The sequence below is a fragment of the Bufo bufo genome, chromosome 1 (genome assembly GCF_905171765.1).
Source record: "Bufo bufo chromosome 1, aBufBuf1.1, whole genome shotgun sequence".
Taxonomy (NCBI): Eukaryota; Metazoa; Chordata; class Amphibia; order Anura; family Bufonidae; genus Bufo; species Bufo bufo.
This window is the reverse complement of record NC_053389.1, coordinates 734,500,622-734,518,162: the sequence shown is the minus strand read 5'-3', so window position 1 is coordinate 734,518,162 and position 17,541 is coordinate 734,500,622.

The following is a 17,541-nucleotide window of genomic DNA, read 5'->3' as shown; positions in this document are numbered from 1 at the left end:
TTTCCCAACCTGAGAGGGTCGCTATGCGTGCTTATATCTCTGAGAGTCTGAGAAAAGGACACATACGACCCTCGAAGTCCACCTGTTGCCGCTGGTTTTTCTTTGTTAAGAAAAAGATTGGTTCTTTAAGACCTTGTCTGGATTTCAGGGAGCTGAACAGTATCACTATTCGTGATCCTTATCCGCTTCCTCTGATCCCGGACCTGTTTAACCAGGTTGTTGGGGCTAAAGTCTTTTCAAATTAGACCTAAGAGGGGCATACAACCTGGTTAGGGTCAGAGAAGGAGACTAATGGAAGACGGCTTCAATACCCCTGAGGGCCATTTTGAGAATTTGGTTATGCCTTTTGGTTTGATGAATGCCCCAGCCGTTTTTCAGCATTTCGTCAACAGCATTTTTTATCATTTAATGGGAAAATTTGTATTAGTGTATTTGTGCAGCGTACTCAAGTTAGGGTTAATAGTGTTCCTGGGTGTTGTAGTGCAATCATGACACTAACCTGAGACGGCTGACTCTCTGCAAGGGCAGGGGATGATAGGAAATGTTTGTGACGCCAGTGCCAATTAAACGGTGGCACGCCGTTTGCTGATAGCAGAATATCTGAGGAACCACGTGATGTTAAAGCAGAACTCCAACTTTAGTAGTCATCATATAGGGGACATTGACGGAAACGCAGTTCCTTTGCAGACAGTTGATTTTCAATACAGTTGATGCAGGCAATATATGTATAGCAAGGTGACTTCAGAGTGTTAAACACAGGACTTGCAGTACAGGCAGCTTGCACTCTATTCCTGACTGATCCTGGAACATAGAAAATCTTCTCCAAGGCCCAATACCCTAGCTCTGGCGTATATCCTTGGTTTTATCTTTATAAAGTACCTCCTCTGTTGTCTTGAGTACCTCTTGCTTCTCTGGATTTGCCTCTGTCTCTCTCTCAGCTTCCTCTGACTATAGGAACTTCTGCACTCCCAGGCTGTTTAACAGTGGTCTTCCTGCTTCTGCATATATAAATTCAGGAGGGGAACCTTCTCCTTGGATCTGGAACCCGGTTACAGGGACTGCATTACCCTCTCCTGGTCCGCAGGCTTCAGGCCTGGACTTGTCTCTGACATAGTCTAAGCTCCAACTTCAGACTACAAGCTGCAGCTTTAGACTCCCACTTAAGACTCCAACTTTAGACTGACTTTCCTTTCCCTGACTGGACCTTATATAAACTAGGGCTCCCTAGCTCCCTCTAGTGACTAAGAGCTGAAATGACACCCCTAGCAGGCCTGTACATGCAAGTTTCACAGTAACAGGGAAATACATAGCATTACATTACATGACATTTTATAAAGATGACATATACCAACTTCCCCATAAAATAAGGGGGGACGACAGCACACCAAGTGACCCTTTTGTAGTGACGGGCATTACAGGTCCCCGTACACTACATACCCCACTGCTTTAAGCTGAGTACGACCTCGTACTCCATCAGGGCTCGCCCAACTGGAATCTCTACCTGAAACAGAAAAAAGAGACATGCAGGCATACATATATGTAATTCATCTGCATTTACATTCATATCAGGTCCAATTGGCAAAGATGAAGGGTGGTGACAAGGGGCGTCGTTCTCTTCTTCTCAGGATAGTGAATGGAACTGGGGCGCTGACCTGGCACAGCGTAACATTATAACCAGAATAGTCCATGACAATGAATAAGTCCATAATAGAACAGCAAAATAGATAAAACAGTATAAAAGTTCTTGGAGGCTCAAAGAACAAACATGAGTCCGTACCCAGCTTATTTTCCTATTAAATCACAGAGGCTCTCATGCGGTGGAGTCCATCTCTGGGCACATTTCCTTTAAAAGAGCAAAAATCTCAGAGGCTCAGGTTCTTTTGAGTCTATCTCCGGGCACGGTTCCTTAGTATCAAGTTGCACAATATAAAACAAGTGCTGTAATACCCCTGATCAACCTGAAAAGGGGGGGTAAGGGTAAAAGGTGCAACTCAGGAACAGGCACAACTTGGCGTGGGATAGCAAAAGCAGGGCAGGAGATCCTGGAAACAAACTTGGCTTTGTGACCTTGTAATTTCAGTGGTTAACACCTACCACTGAGCCGTGGATAAACTGGCAGCAGCAACAAACGACCAGGAAACATAGGACTCCTGTCTTGGAAGGGTTAATAACATCATTCTTTGGTGAAATAAATCAAAGGCCTAGCAGGCTGATTCACAGGGGTATGTCATCATTACCCGGCTCTGCTGGCAAATACGGCCTGTAGTAGTCCTCTACAGGAGGATGGGCCCACATAACGGTGTTAGGGGGCAGCTGCAAGGTAAAGGGGCCCCTAATAGGTATTGGCCCCATGGGCCTAGGGGTAAACCCTTGGGTGGACCGTACTGGTCCCGGCATGATAATTGTGGGATGTAAGACAGTTGGTACCGCCGCCGCAAGCGGTCCGGTGGGCTCGGTGCAGCAACTCACAGGAATAACGGGTCTTCCTTGGGGCCTTGACGGAGCAACATTAGCAGACGGTGGTTTACGGGTGGTGACAGGCACCCTTACCTCGTCCTTCTTTGGCGGTGTCTGGATCCTGGCGGTCGCGATCTTGCGCAGCTCCCGCAACTTCTCCTCCAGCCGGACAATCTGTTCACCGATGCTCTCCGTGTCAGAGTCGCTGTCATCTGCTGGCGCCGCCGGCGCAGGTACAGTCAACGATGGCGCGGACTCGGCCTCTGCAGGTTCTGGTGATGCATCGGGTCTCCGACCCCTCCGGATGTTCTCAAAGGTATTGCGAAGTCCTTTTAAGTTTTCCATATCTTGTATGGTCTTCTCCCGACGAGGCAGCTCGGGGGAAGGATAGGGGCTCACCCATTTTTCCAACACGGTTGGCTGCCAGAAGACGTTAGGCCCAATGAAGGAGCTCCGCTCTTGGAAGGCGTGATGGGCCGGCTCTGGAGAGCGTTCAGGTTCCCGCTCGCAGCCAGAGTAGTCTTCTTCTGCCTCCCAGTCCTCAGGTTCTTGCTTGGGACGGGTCACGGCAGTTGCATAAGGGCCTCTCAGGCTCTCGGCAGGGGTGAGCTCCACTTCCTCTCCCTTGCGGAGGCTGTGCTGATAGGAAGGGAGGTAGTCTCTCTTGACAGATCTTCTGTTAACATATAAGTCTCTGCCAGTTAGGTAATCTTGTATGAACCCGTAGCCACGGGCTTTGTCAAAGGACACCACCAACCCCTTTCTCCTTTCCAGGCGGGGTTGGGTGTTGGTGTGTCGTTCATGGATAGTCTTGGTCAGTTCCTCATAATAGATTTTAGTCTTTGTATTCCGCTTTATAGCGGCCTCCCGGATCTCTGCCATTAGTGAGGACCACTTGAAAGAGGGCTGAAAGAAGTCTCTCCAAGAGCCATAGCAGGGCTCTGGTTCTTTCTCCCGTGGCGGGCAGGCGGGTTTCTCCGGTCCCGGAGAGTAGGCCGGTGGAGCCTCTTCTGGCTCTACACCAAGATCATTCATTTTTGGGATCTCAGGCGCGGACGTTGCAGCAAAGCGGTGCTCACTCTCCAACATGCTCGATCCTTCTCTGGAGAGCGATAGGGTGGCGCCAATAAGATCAGCCAGCTCCTCCCATTGCACTGGGAGGCCGCCCCCCAGGTATTCCAGTATATGGAAGGCGGAGTCCATGCTGGCCGACATGCAAATGTCCAGATAAGCAGTGGCGCCGGACCTTGAACTCCTTCCCACTATTTCCTCAGAAAGGCGCCAATTTTTCCCTGCCTTTTCGGGACGAAGATGACGCAGCAGCTATTTCAGTAGCCTCAGCGGCCATCTTTGGGTATAAACGCTGTCTATTCACTGACAGCAAGCAGGATGATGAAAAGTCCATAAAACCACACTCCAATGTGGCGATTTTCTTCCTCTTGATAGCGCAACACTGCACAGCGCTTTTTGGAGGTTTTAGGTACACTTTGGGTAGGATTTTCAGTCCACAAAGTCCACTTTACTAAAACAGGCAATTTGTCACTTTGGTCACAGGGCAACTGTATAAGGCACAAAGTTCACGCTTCTTGCACTAGAAAGCGTGCGTATCCTGTTCGTGACGCCAAAAGAGAGGTGCAGCGTACTCAAGTTAGGGTTAATAGTGTTCCTGGGTGTTGTAGTGCAATCATGACACTAACCTGAGACGGCTGACTCTCTGCAAGGGCAGGGGATGATAGGAAATGTTCGTGACGCCAGTGCCAATTAAACGGTGGCATGCCGTTTGCTGATAGCAGGAATAACTGAGGAACCACGTGATGTTAAAGCAGAACTCCAACTTTAGTAGTCATCATATAGGGACATTGACGGAAACGCAGTTCCTTTGCAGACAGTTAATTTTCAATACAGTTGATGCAGGCAATATATGTATAGCAAGGTGACTTCAGAGTGTTAAACACAGGACTTGCAGTACAGGCAGCTTGCACTCTATTCCTGACTGATCCTGCAACATAGAAAATCTTCTCCAAGGCCCAATACCCTAACTCTGGCGTATATCCTTGGTTTTATCTTTATAAAGTACCTCCTCTGTTGTCTTGAGTACCTCTTGCTTCTCTGGATTTGCCTCTGTCTCTCTCTCAGCTTCCTCTGACTATAGGAACTTCTGCACTCCCAGGCTGTTTAACAGTGGTCTTCCTGCTTCTGCATATATAAATTCAGGAGGGGAACCTTCTCCTTGGATCTGGAACCCGGTTACAGGGACTGCATTACCCTCTCCTGTCCACAGGCTTCAGGCCTGGACTTGTCTCTGACATAGTCTAAGCTCCAACTTCAGACTACAAGCTGCAGCTTTAGACTCCCACTTAAGACTCTAGACTTTAGACTGACTTTCCTTTCCCTGACTGGACCTTATATAAACTAGGGCTCCCTAGCTCCCTCTAGTGACTAAGAGCTGAAATGACACCCCTAGCAGGCCTGTACATGCAAGTTTCACAGTAACAGGGAAATACATAGGCATTACATTACATGACATTTTATAAAGATGACATATACCAACTTCCCCATAAATAAGGGGGGACGACAGCACACCAAGTGACCCTTTTGTAGTGACGGGCATTACAGTACCCGTACACTACATTTGGATGACATTTTGATTTTTTCTCCTGATTTCAAGACTCATAGGGAACACTTACGTCAGGTCTTGCTCATCCTGCGGGAGAATAAATTATACGCGAAACTGGAAAAAATGTGTGTTTGCGGTTCCAGAGATCCAATTTCTGGGGTTTCTTGTCTCCGCTTCTGGTTTTCGCATGGACCCCGAGAAGGTCCGCGCTGTGCTTGAGTGGGAGCTTCCTGAGAATCAGAAGGCGCTGATGCGTTTTTTGGGCTTTGCTAATTATTACAGGAAATTTATTTTGAATTATTCTTCTGTTGTTAAACCACTCACTGATATGACCAGAAAGGGGGTAGATTTTTCTTCCTGTCGGTAGAGGCGCGTAAGGCCTTTTCTAATATCAAGGAGAGTTTTGCTTCCGCTCCCATCCTAGTACAACCTGATATTTCATTACCCTTCATAGTTGAGGTTGATGCTTCTGAGGTAGGGGTGGGTGCGGTCTTGTCTCAGGGTTCCTCTCCTGCCAAATGGCAACCGTGTGCCTTTTCCTCAAAGAAACTCTCCTCCGCAGAGAGAAATTATGATGTGGGAGATAGGGAATTGTTGGCCATCAAGTTGGCTTTTGAGGAATGGCGCCATTGGCTAGAGGGAGCCAGACACCCTATTACCGTGTTTACTGACCATAAAAATCTGGCCTACTTGGAGTCAGCCAAGCGTCTGAACCCGAGACAGGCCAGATGGTCTTTGTTCTTTTCAAGGTTTAATTTTGTTGTTACGTTCCGCCCTGGGGGTTAGGAATGTGAAGGCAGATGCCCTATCACGTTGTTTTCCGGGAGGTGGGAATTTTGAAGACCCGGGTCCCATTTTGGCTGAAGGTGTGGTGGTCTCTGCTCTTTTTTCCTGAATTGGAGGCAGAGGTGCAGGCAGCCAAGTCAGAAGCTCCTGATCTTTGTCCTCCTGGGAGGTTGTTTGTGCCTCTCGCTTTGAGACACAAGATTTTTAAAGAACACCACGATGCGGTCCTTGCTGGGCACCCGGGGGCAAGAGCCACACTGGATCTCATTGCTCGGAGATTCTGGTGGCCTGCGCTTCGTAAGTCGGTTGAGGGTTTTGTGGCAGCTTGCGAGACTTGCGCTCGTGCCAAGGTCCCTCATTTACGGCCATCAGGTCCTCTCCTTCCTTTGCCCATTCCTTCCCGTCCTTGGACACATCTGTCCATGGACTTCATAACGGACTTGCCTCGTTCCTCGGGGAAGTCTGTGATTCTGGTGGTGGTGGACCGTTTTAGCAAAATGGTGCATTTTATCCCTTTTCCTGGTTTGCCCAATGCTAAGACGCTGGCGCAGGCATTTATTGACCACATTGTCAAATTGCATGGGATTCCTTCAGACATAGTCTCTGATAGGGGCACGCAGTTTGTTTCCAGATTCTGGAAGGCTTTCTGTTCTCGCTTGGGGGTTCGGTTGTCATTCTCTTCTGCTTTCCATCCGCAGTCGAATGGCCAGACAGAGCGGGTCAATCAGAATCTGGAGACATATCTGCGCTGTTTTGTGGCGGAGAATCAGGAGGATTGGTGTTCTTTTTTGTCCCTTGCTGAGTTTGCTTTAAATAACCGTCGTCAGGAGTCCTCTGATAAGTCACCATTTTTTGGTGCATATGGGTTTCATCCGCAGTTTGGGACTTTCTCGGGAGAGGGCTCTTCTGGTTTGCCTGATGAGGACAGATTCTCCTCGTCTTTGTCATCTATTTGGCCAAAGATTTAGGATAATCTAAAGAGCATGAGTGAGAGATATACACTCACCTAAAGAATTATTAGGAACACCATACTAATACGGTGTTGGACCCCCTTTTGCCTTCAGAACTGCCTTAATTCTACGTGGCATTGATTCAACAAGGTGCTGATAGCATTCTTTAGAAATGTTGGCCCATATTGATAGGATAGCATCTTGCAGTTGATGGAGATTTGAGGGATGCACATCCAGGGCACGAAGCTCCCGTTCCGCCACATCCCAAAGATGCTGTATTGGCTTGAGATCTTGTGACTGTGGGGGCCATTTTAGTACAATGAACTCATTGTCATGTTCAAGAAACCAATTTGAAATGATTCGAGCTTTGTGACATGGTGCATTATCCTGCTGGAAGTAGCCATCAGAGGATGGATACATGTTCTCATTCTGTTTACGCCAAATTCGGACTCTACCATTTGAATGTCTCAACAGAAATCGAGACTCATCAGACCAGGCAACATTTTTCCAGTCTTCAACAGTCCAATTTTGGTGAGCTCGTGCAAATTGTAGCCTCTTTTTCCTATTTGTAGTGGAGATGAGTGGTACCCTGTGGGGTCTTCTTCTGTTGTAGCCCATCCGCCTCAAGGTTGTGTGTGTTGTGGCTTTACAAATGCTTTGCTGCATACCTCGGTTGTAACGAGTTGTTATTTCAGTCAACGTTGCTCTTCTATCAGCTTGAATCAGTCGGACCATTCTCCTCTGACCTCTAGCATCCACAAGGCATTTTTGCCCACAGGACTGCCGCATACTGGATGTTTTTCCCTTTTCACACCATTCTTTGTAAACCCTAGAAATGGTTGTGCGTGAAAATTCCAGTAACTGAGCAGATTGTGAAATACTCAGACCGGCCCGTCTGGCACCAACAACCATGCCACGCTCAAAATTGCTTAAATCACCTTTCTTTCCTATTCTGACATTCAGTTTGGAGTTCAGGAGATTGTCTTGACCAGGACCACCCCCTAAATGCATTGAAGCATCTGCCATGTGATTGGTTGACTAGATAATTGCATTAATGAGAAATAGAACAGGTGTTCCTAATAATTCTTTAGGTGAGTGTAAGCGTGTGGCGGATAAGAGACGTGTGCCTGGTCCGGACCTGAATGTTGGTGATCTGGTGTGGTTGTCTACCAAGAATATCAAATTGAAGGTTCCCTCCTGGAAGTTGGGTCCTAGGTTTATTGGGCCTTACAAGATCCTGTCTGTCATCAATCCTGTTGCCTACCGTCTTGATCTTCCTCAGACTTGGAAGACCCATAATGTTTTTCATAAGTCCTTATTGAAACCTTATGTTCAACCTATTGTACCCTCGCCTTTGCCTCCTCCTCCGATTATGGTTGATGGAAATCTTGAATTTCAGGTCTCTAGGATTGTGGATTCTCGTCTTGTCCGCGGTTCCCTCCAGTACCTCGTTCATTGGGAGGGTTATGGTCCTGAGGAGAGGATGTGGGTCCCAGTGACGGACATTAAGGCCTCTCGTCTCATCAGGGCTTTCCATAGGTCCCATCCTGAGAAGGTGGGCTCTGAGTGTCCGGAGTCCACTCTTAGAGGGAGGGGTACTGTCACAGCCAGACAGTTGAGAAGCGCTCACAGGAGCTTTTCAGATCCTCCTCCTTGAATTTCTTTGTTTTGGTTTAGTTTCTCATCTCGTTAGTCTATCTCAGCTGTCATGCAGTCGGACTGATTGTTTCCCTTTAAATTCCTCCCCATAATGCAGTAGTGTGCGGCTGATACAACTTCCTGGAGTGTGTGTGCATGCTGTTCCCAGTTCCCAGTTCCCAGTTCCCAGTCGTCAGTCGTCTGCAAGTTAAGTGCTGTTTATGTATTTATGATTTTCTCTTTTCTGGATCCAGGTGACCCTGACTCCCTCCGTGTCAGTGTAGGGAGCCGGTGGTCGTGTCCCCTCACTATTGTAGGGTCTTCAGGTAATAGATAGCCGAGGAACGTGGATATGCGCCCATCCACCTTTGGGGTGTTCGCATAGGCTGAGCAGTGAGGGAGAGCGGCAGATCTATTGCAGGGGTCTCCCTTTGTTCCTTAGTTGTGGATCCAGAGAGACATTGTTATATGGTATTGTCTTGTTTCCTGTACACCATCCGTGACATGATGTCACTGATTATTTTGCCCTTCCTCTGATCCGTCAGAACAATAACCCCCCAAAAAACGGATCCTGTCTGTTGAGCATCCGCCTTCACTCGGTCAGCATTTGGCACAATGACAGAGTGTGGAGGTGGCAGAAGCATGAGGAGACCACAGACTGGCACAATGACAGAGTGTGGAGGTGCCAGCAGCAGCATGAGGAGGCCACAGACTGGCAAGGTGACATAGTGCGGAGGTGGCAGCGACAGCAGAAGCAGCATGAGGAGGCTACAGACTGGCAAGGTGACATAGTGTGGAGGTGGCGGCAGCAGCAGCAGCATGAGGAGGCCACAGAGTGACCCAGTGATGACATGTGTTGAGTTGAGTTAGCAGCAGCATCAGGAGGCCACAGAGTGGCCCAGTGACATAGTGTTGATTTAGCAGTAGCATGAGGAGACCACAGAGTGGCAAAGTGACATAGTGTGTAGGTGGCAGCAGCATGAGGAGGCCATAGAGTAGCTCAGTGACATAGTGTTGAGTTAGCAGCAGCATGAGGAGGCCACAGACTGGCAAGGTGACATAGTGTGGAGGTGGCAGTAGCATGAGGAGGCAACAGAGTGGCAAAATGACAGAGTGTGGAGGTGGCAGCAGTAGCATGAGGAGGCCACAGACTGGCAAGGTGACATAGTGTTGAGTTGGCAGCAGCATGAGGAGGCGACAGAGTGGCAAGGTGACAGTGTGGAGGTAGCAGCAGCAGCATGAGGAGGCCACAGAGTGGCACAATGACAGAGTGTAAAGGTGGCAGCATCAGCATGAGGAGACCTGAGTGGTGAGGTGGCAGCAGCATCAGGAGACCACAGAGTGACCCGGTGACAAAGGGGGGAGGTGGGTGGCAATAACAGTACCTGCTGACGATGGTGGGTGTAAGAAGGAGCACTTGGCATCAGATGTGTGGCATCAGGCGGGTGGCAGCATCAGAAAGATAGGTGAGGCAGGTAGCCAGAAGAAACCGCTCTCATTTGTCAAGGTTTGCGTGAGGCAGCATGGATGATCTAATTTGATGCATCAGGCATTGGTGGGTGGAAATCCTAGCTGATTCATCCTGACAAAGGTCAGTCTCTCCACATTTGGACAGGCGAGTTCTCCTTGGGGTAACTTTGGCCTCCGCCGCACTAGACACCTGCTGTGATGACACACTACTGGCCAGGCAAAACAGCTTTTCCAGGGCAAACTCGGCCAGTTGCGGCCACAAATCCAGTTTGGCTGCCCAGTATTACAGTGGATCTTCAATGTGGAGTAGCAGGGTGCTGTCCAAGTATGCCACCACCTGCTGGTTCAGGTTCTGCTCCAGGTCTAGCTGCTGCTGCTGGTGAGTAGTTTCTTCACTAGGCGGGTTAAGAAAGCTGCTCATCATCGACTCTAGACTCAAGCTGCTGCTGATGGAGCTGGTACTGCTCCTGCCCCCCCACCCCGCCACAGCAGCCATGGCAGTGGAACGAGAGCGCAGAGGGCTCCCCCCAGTCAGACCTGCGAGGGGATGGACGATGGTGCAGATAGGCAGCGGCCAACTGACTACATAGGATGTCTCTATAGTAGTTCAGTTTGTACTCCCTCTCAGCGGGTGTAAAAAATGGCCCCTATTTTGGACCGGTAGCAAGGGTCCAACAAGGTAAAGAGCCAGTCATCCCTCTGCCGAATGGTGACAATTCGGCTGTCAAATACCCAAGCAAGTGAGCATGCAGCCGGCTATTTGTGCAAGTGACTCAGAGGGACTCCCTGCCTCCATCTCCACTGCATACTGCCACAGTGTGCCTGGGACATCTGCCTCATCTTCATCATCTCCCTCTTGCTCCTCTGGCTGCTTCCGCTCCTCCTCTCCTGTCACCTGTGTAGAAAAACCACCCATTTCGCTACACATTGCTTGTGCTCTAATGTCCCCCTCGCCCTCCAGTTCAGCCCCCACAGGACTCATGTGGCCGTGAGATGTATAGTCGGTCCACCATATGGAGGGTGGAATTCCAACGGGTGAAAACGTTGCATATCAGCCTATGTTGGTGGACGCCATTCTGCCGCTGCAGCTCAAGAAGGGTGTGCTCGGCGGTGTATGAGTGGCTGAAGTGCATGTAAAGTTTCCTGGCCATTTTTAGGATGTCTTGCAGATGGGTGGAAGACTTCAGGAACCGCTTGACAGCCAGATTGAACACGTGCGCCATGCTGGGCGCATGGCTCAGCCCTCCTTGACGCAGCACCGACACCATGTTCTTCCCGTTGTCGGTCACCATGGTTCCGATTTTGAGTTGTCGCGGAGAAACCCAGGATTCCAGTTCCTCCCCTGTGTGACTCAGTTTGCCCAGGCTAACAAGGTGTAGAACAGCGTGACACCGCCATGCCCTGCACATGTGGCATGCTGGAGGAGCACTGTGAATTGTCACTGCAGTGGAGGCTGAGGACACGGTGGTGGATGAGGAGGCAGAGGAGGACATTGTCGCAGGACCAACGGCGTGAGAACGTGGAAGTGGAAGCGGCATCACCTGGCCAAGTTGCTGGTTTGGCTGGGCAGGAACCACATTTACCCAGTGGGCCGTAAAGGACATATAATGTCCTTGACCGTAGTTACAGCTCCACACGTCGGCTCTGCCGTGAACTTTGGCAGACACCGACAGGCTCAAGGACTGGCCCAACTTCTGATCTACATATTTGTGCAGGGCTGGTACTGCCTTTTTGGCAAATAAATGACGGCTTGAGACTCTCCACCCCGGCTTGGCACACGCCATCAGTTCTCTGAAAGGTGCAGAGTCCACCACTTGGAAAGGGAGGGACTGCAGCTCCAGCAACTTGGCCAGGAGCTTGTTCAGCTACTGCGCCGTTGAATGAGTGCACGCATACTGTTGTCTCTTGGCAATTGCTTCGGTGATTGATTGCTGACAGAATGACTGATTAGGATCAGGCGGGCGAGGACAGGAGCATCAGGACCGGTAGATGATGGGAAGGACAGACAGCTTTCTTTGGCTGAGGTGGTGGAGCCTTGATTGCCTGAATTCGGGTGCATGCCACTGGCTGATGCAGTGGTTTCTGCGGCAGGCTGGACCACCACATTGGAGCCACGGTTCTCCCAGGCCACTTTATGGTGATGCTGCATATGTTGATGCAGGGCCGTGGTGCCAACATTGGCACCCTGGCCACGCTTCACCTTCTGCCCACAGATTCAGCAAATGGCCATGTTCACCTCCTCTGGTGGCTTAACAAAAAACTGCAACACCGCCGAGTAGGTGATTTTACCCCCAACAGCCCACATTGACTGACTGCTACTGACGCTGCCTCAGTGAACCCCTGCACCACTACTTTCCAGACAGGTAGGCTCCTGCAAATAGGGTTGTATACCCAGGGCACGTTTGGCTCTTGACCTCACACTGCTGCCACCCTGCTGACTCCCGGCCACGCTAGCGACATGCTGGCTCCGCTGCTGCATAACGGGCAAGCTGCCATCCTCTACTCTCGATGATGATGATGAAGCCCCTTTGTCACCCGGCTCCCAATTGCGTTCATCATCGAGTACTGTCTGCACGTCACTGATGTCCTCCTCAACAGTCTCTGAGCCAGTAGCCTGACCGCTCGTAACACCAGCTCCCACTCTCCTCATCACTACTTGCCTGCCTAGCGGAGGAAGCAGCGGATGTCTTCTCCACATCTTGGCTGGGCAGTAGCTGCTGACTGTGCTCTAGTAGCTCGTCCTCGCTGTATAGTGGAGCTGAGCCCACTGCATATAATACTTCTCTGGCTGAGGGAACTGAAAAGGACAGAGGCAGGTTGAGGACAGGTGAGGGCACAGGGCCTGCTCCCGGGCCATGCCAACTATGGGTTGTGTCAGTGGTGCAGATGTTGGATTTCTGTTTTGTGGGGGTTTAGTTTTTTTTTGGAGGTGTGGTCCTAAACTTTTGATCAGCTGAAAAACAGCCTGTTTCAGTTTATTCGTTGTTTTCATTAAATTGAATGCTCAAAAAATGTTTTGTCTCACTCCCATTTCTTCTTGTTGCATGCTGAAGCTCTACTTGGAACCTTGTTAAGATCCAGCCATGCTAAATAGGATTTTTTGCCATTTTTCAAGTGTTCTTAAACTTTTGATCAGGACTGTACATGCCAAAAATGGCTTTAGAACAGTGTTCCTCAACTCCAGTCCTCAGGGCCCACCTACCGGTCATGTTTTTAGAATTTCCTTAGTATTGAGCAGGTGATATAATTAGTGTCAGTGCCTTAGGACTTACCACAGGTGTTTATTCTGTGGGATATTCTCAAATCCTGACTGGTAGGTGGGCCCTGAGGACTGGAGTTGGGGAACTCTTGCTTTAGAACATATAACTGCACCGCTGAATGGCTAATAAGGCTTTTTTCCCCCCACTAATACACCCCAAAAAAGGCTTTAGAACATATAACTGCACTGCTGAATGGCAAATAAGCCCTTATTTTTTTCACTTATTCACGCCAAAAAAGGCTTTAGAACATATAACTGCACCGCTGAACGGCAAATAATACTTTTTAATCTCCACTAATACACGCCAAAAAGGCTGTAATTTTCTCACTTTACTACACAACTGCTAATAAGCCCCTTTTTCCCCACTAATACACCCCAAAAAAAGCTTTAGAACATATAACTGCACCGTTGAGCGGTAAATAATACTTTTTTTTCCCACTAATACATGCTAAAAAAGGCTGTAATTTTCTCAAATCACCACACAACGGCTAATAAGCTCTTTTTTCCCCCACTAATGCATGCCAAAAATGGCTTTAGAACATATAACTGCACCACTGAACGGCAAATAAGCCCTTATTTTTTCCACTAATACACGCCAAAAAAGGCTTTAGAACATATAACTGCACCGCTGAACGGCAAATAATACTTTTTGTTTTCCACTAATACACGCCAAAAAAGACTTTAATTTTCTCACTTCACTGCACAACAGCTAATTAGCCCTTTTTTTGCACTAATACATGTCAAAAAAGGCTTTAGAACATGTCGACATGTCGTACTTTTATTCTGGCCGCCTCTCGGCATGTCATGCGGCCTGCTGGAGTTCCTTGCCGCTAGTGTAAAACTAGCCAACGTCTCTCCCTGCACTAAGTACACTTTAAAATGGCTGAATCCAAGATGGCTGAGGCTATTTATAGGGCTGTGACATCACAGGGTTGGCTGGCTGCTAATTGGCTGCATGCATGGCATTGTGGGTGATGCCTCGTTCCCAGAGTTCTTTGCTCCATGTCCTAACATGTGCAGCAACTATTTGAGGAAAAAATGCGATTTGTTTCCACAAAGCATCAGGAAATTCGGATTCAGATCGAATTCCACTTCCTCAACTTCGATTCGCTCATCTCTAGTAAATGTATCCCAGAGGAGCATTGCCTGGCCCGTAAGACTCCTCACACCGTTTAAGGCGCTCTCCATGAGGAGATATAGTATTCCCCAAATCCTGACATAGGCCTCTCACCTAGTTAAGCCAGTACTCTCTGCTCTGCACTGATGAATCCCCCTGAAACAGCTGCCTGCAGATGAGATGTTGACTTATTTATTATCCAAGTCATGTCTCAAGGACTTTTAAAAGGTCAAACATTGACTTCTAGGATAGCTACCTTACATCTGGTGGCATTAAGGGCAGAGCTTGTTAAGAGCTCATGTGCATACCCTCTTTACATAAATGTAGAATTGTAAGTCAGAAAAAGTGTCTTAGGACTTGTGAGTGACTCAGTGATAATATTATTTCCCATTGAGACCATTGACTACCTTCTATAAATAGTGGAATATTCAGGTTTTCTACGTGTTTTGTCATTTCATTCATGCTGTGACTCATCATGGGCTGTGCAACATCCAGATGTGTCTTGAATTGCGTTAGTTATGCAATTTGTCATGATATAAATGTAATAATTAATTTAATCTTGCACCGTCCAGTAAAAATGTATATGTTAAACATATACCCATGCATTTTTTGAATAGTGAAGCCTATGTGTGATGTATGACGAGAAGAGACCTACATCCCAGCCATCCAGCAAAAAAAGTATACTTTTTCTTTTTAACATGGAAGCCTATGGCTGATGGATATCTGATGGATGGCTTGGGGCCGTTTTCCTTTTTTTTTAAAGTTTGTTTTAGCAGCTTGTGCCATACATTTCAGGATATGTCAGGGTAGGGAAAAGTTAAAAGAGGACACATCTGGTGTGGATGCAAACCACTTTTTTGGGGAACTCTTACTTTACTTTTTATTTTCTTATTTTCAATATGTTGTATTACAGTCCTGCTCCTGCCGCTGAGCTCATGGGTGCACTGACAGTTGATGCACCATGACATTCAGTTTTACCAAGATGATCTTGTGTGCACTGACAGATGCCCAAGACTTACATTTTTGTAAGTGGTTGGGAGACAGTTTTTCCAAGGGCCTTGCCCACAAGATATGCTAGAACTCCCACCTATGGGGCCTCCTCCCATCAAGTGAACAGAGGACCCCTCATCTCTCGTCTATAAAATTATAGTTTATTGGGTATATTTATTGAATTTTTTGTTTGCTTTTTATTTGAACAAATCCACATTTCTTATTATATTTTTAGATCTGCATCAATAAAAAGTGCACCAATATCTCTAGATCAGATGCAGCTTGTAAGCGTGAAACAACTTGTAATAGTCATGGGGTAAGTATATAACAAGCCTGCCCTTTTATTAAGGTCACACAAATATTTATATGAACTAAAATGTAACAGAAATGTTTTTTCTACCTGTTAACAAAAGTAAAAAGCAAGTATTAAAGAGCATAAAATGCAGTGCAATCTGCAGACATCATGTTATAGAGCAGGAGGAGCTAAGCAGATTCATATATATTTTTGTGGGAGAAGATTCAGTAAAAATGTATACATTTATATCTCTGCTTTTTCTAACTTAAGACCACCCCCTGCACAGCTCTCAGTACACGGGGGAGGAGTTATCCATGACTAATAGCTATCTCTGTACACGCTTACACAGAGAATGCTATCAATCACTGATAACACCTCCCCAGTGTACTGAGAGCTGTACATGGGGTGGTCTTAAGTTATAAAAAGCAGAGATATAAATGTATAAACAAGTTTTACTGAATCTTTCACACAAAAAGACTATAATCTGCTCAGCCACTTCTGCTGTATAACATGTTGTCTACAGATTGCACTGCACATCTTTTAAAGCAACTAAATTAGTTCATGCCAAACAGGCATATCTTTTGCTGTGGAGACCATAAAAAAGTCATCCAAGGGTCCAGGTCAGGATAGTTCCATCACACTTGCCACAAGCTTTGGAGGAGCGGAAGCTGAGGATGGGAGTGGTAGTGGCTCTGGCTGCAATAATTATTCACAGTGGCAATCCTCACCCTGATGCTGCCTAGGGCCATTGGAGAGTGTAACATACAGAGGCTTCCAGCTTACTTTTGTCACTCCCTCAGACCCTGACTATGTACATGTGTCCTTTCACTGCCCATCACGCTTCCTATCAAACTTGTTGCACACAGTCGTCTTCAGCGCTCAGTAGAATGCTGAAGACTGAAGACAGACTCTTCTCATCAAGGCTCAGTTAGAACTTTGCAAAGAACACTCTTTACACCCTGTTTTCTGATACAAATAAAATAAAAATCTTTCCCTTATAAAGTAAATTACAAAAATATTTAACCTCCCTGTCCCTACATTATATTAAAAATGAACTGAAACAGTTACATTTTTAATAGTTCACTTCTGGTAATGTTATGTATGTATTTTGCAGGTGGCTGGAGGATGGCACCACACAGGTTCCATACCTGGTGGGGCCAAAAATATGTGGGGTTGCTGTGTATGCCTTGTGGTGTGTATTGAGTGCAGCAAGCATTAGCTGTATCTGTGACTGTAACGGAACGCCTAGCACCCCGACCGGGTACCTCCGTCGATAGATGCTTCTAGTGCTTCCAGAGGACTCCAAGCACTCCACTTGACACCGTCAGCACTGCAAACCCCACGAACCGCCGAAGCTTGGTGGAGGTCTCGCCGTCTCCTACCCACCCTGGACCTACGACAAGGCTCCAGGCTCTAGTGGGTGAACCTCCCCTAAATCCAGAGACAGGAACCGGGAGCAAGCTCTTACAAGAGCTTATACTCAGGGGAGTATTGTGATATAGCAATCCCCAAGAGTGTAGTTATTCCATCCCCCAAACATGAGCCAAGACTTCATTAAGGTATAAAACAGGAACACTTTATTGAGGGCTACCCGCCCGTATTTATGCAGGTCCCCATCTGGTGGACACGCCCCTAGGGGACCAGAAGGAAGACTGTGACACAGGACAGATACGTAGCACTCAGGATACACAGACACAACACATCCCCACAATGCATCATGGTTTCCTCCTCTCTGCCCTGGAGACACCCGAGGAGCAATTCAATCATCTCTCAGGACAAAGGGAAATCGTCAATACACATGTGAAGACATTTAACATAGCCCCAGATAGCTCAAGTCTGAGTGCATATCATTAGGTGAATGGCACTCAGAATACACGAATACAATAAAATGGGCTATCTGGGTACCCTCACATAACAAAATACCATTCCAAAGACAGATTTAAGCTGTGTCTGTCTTCTCCT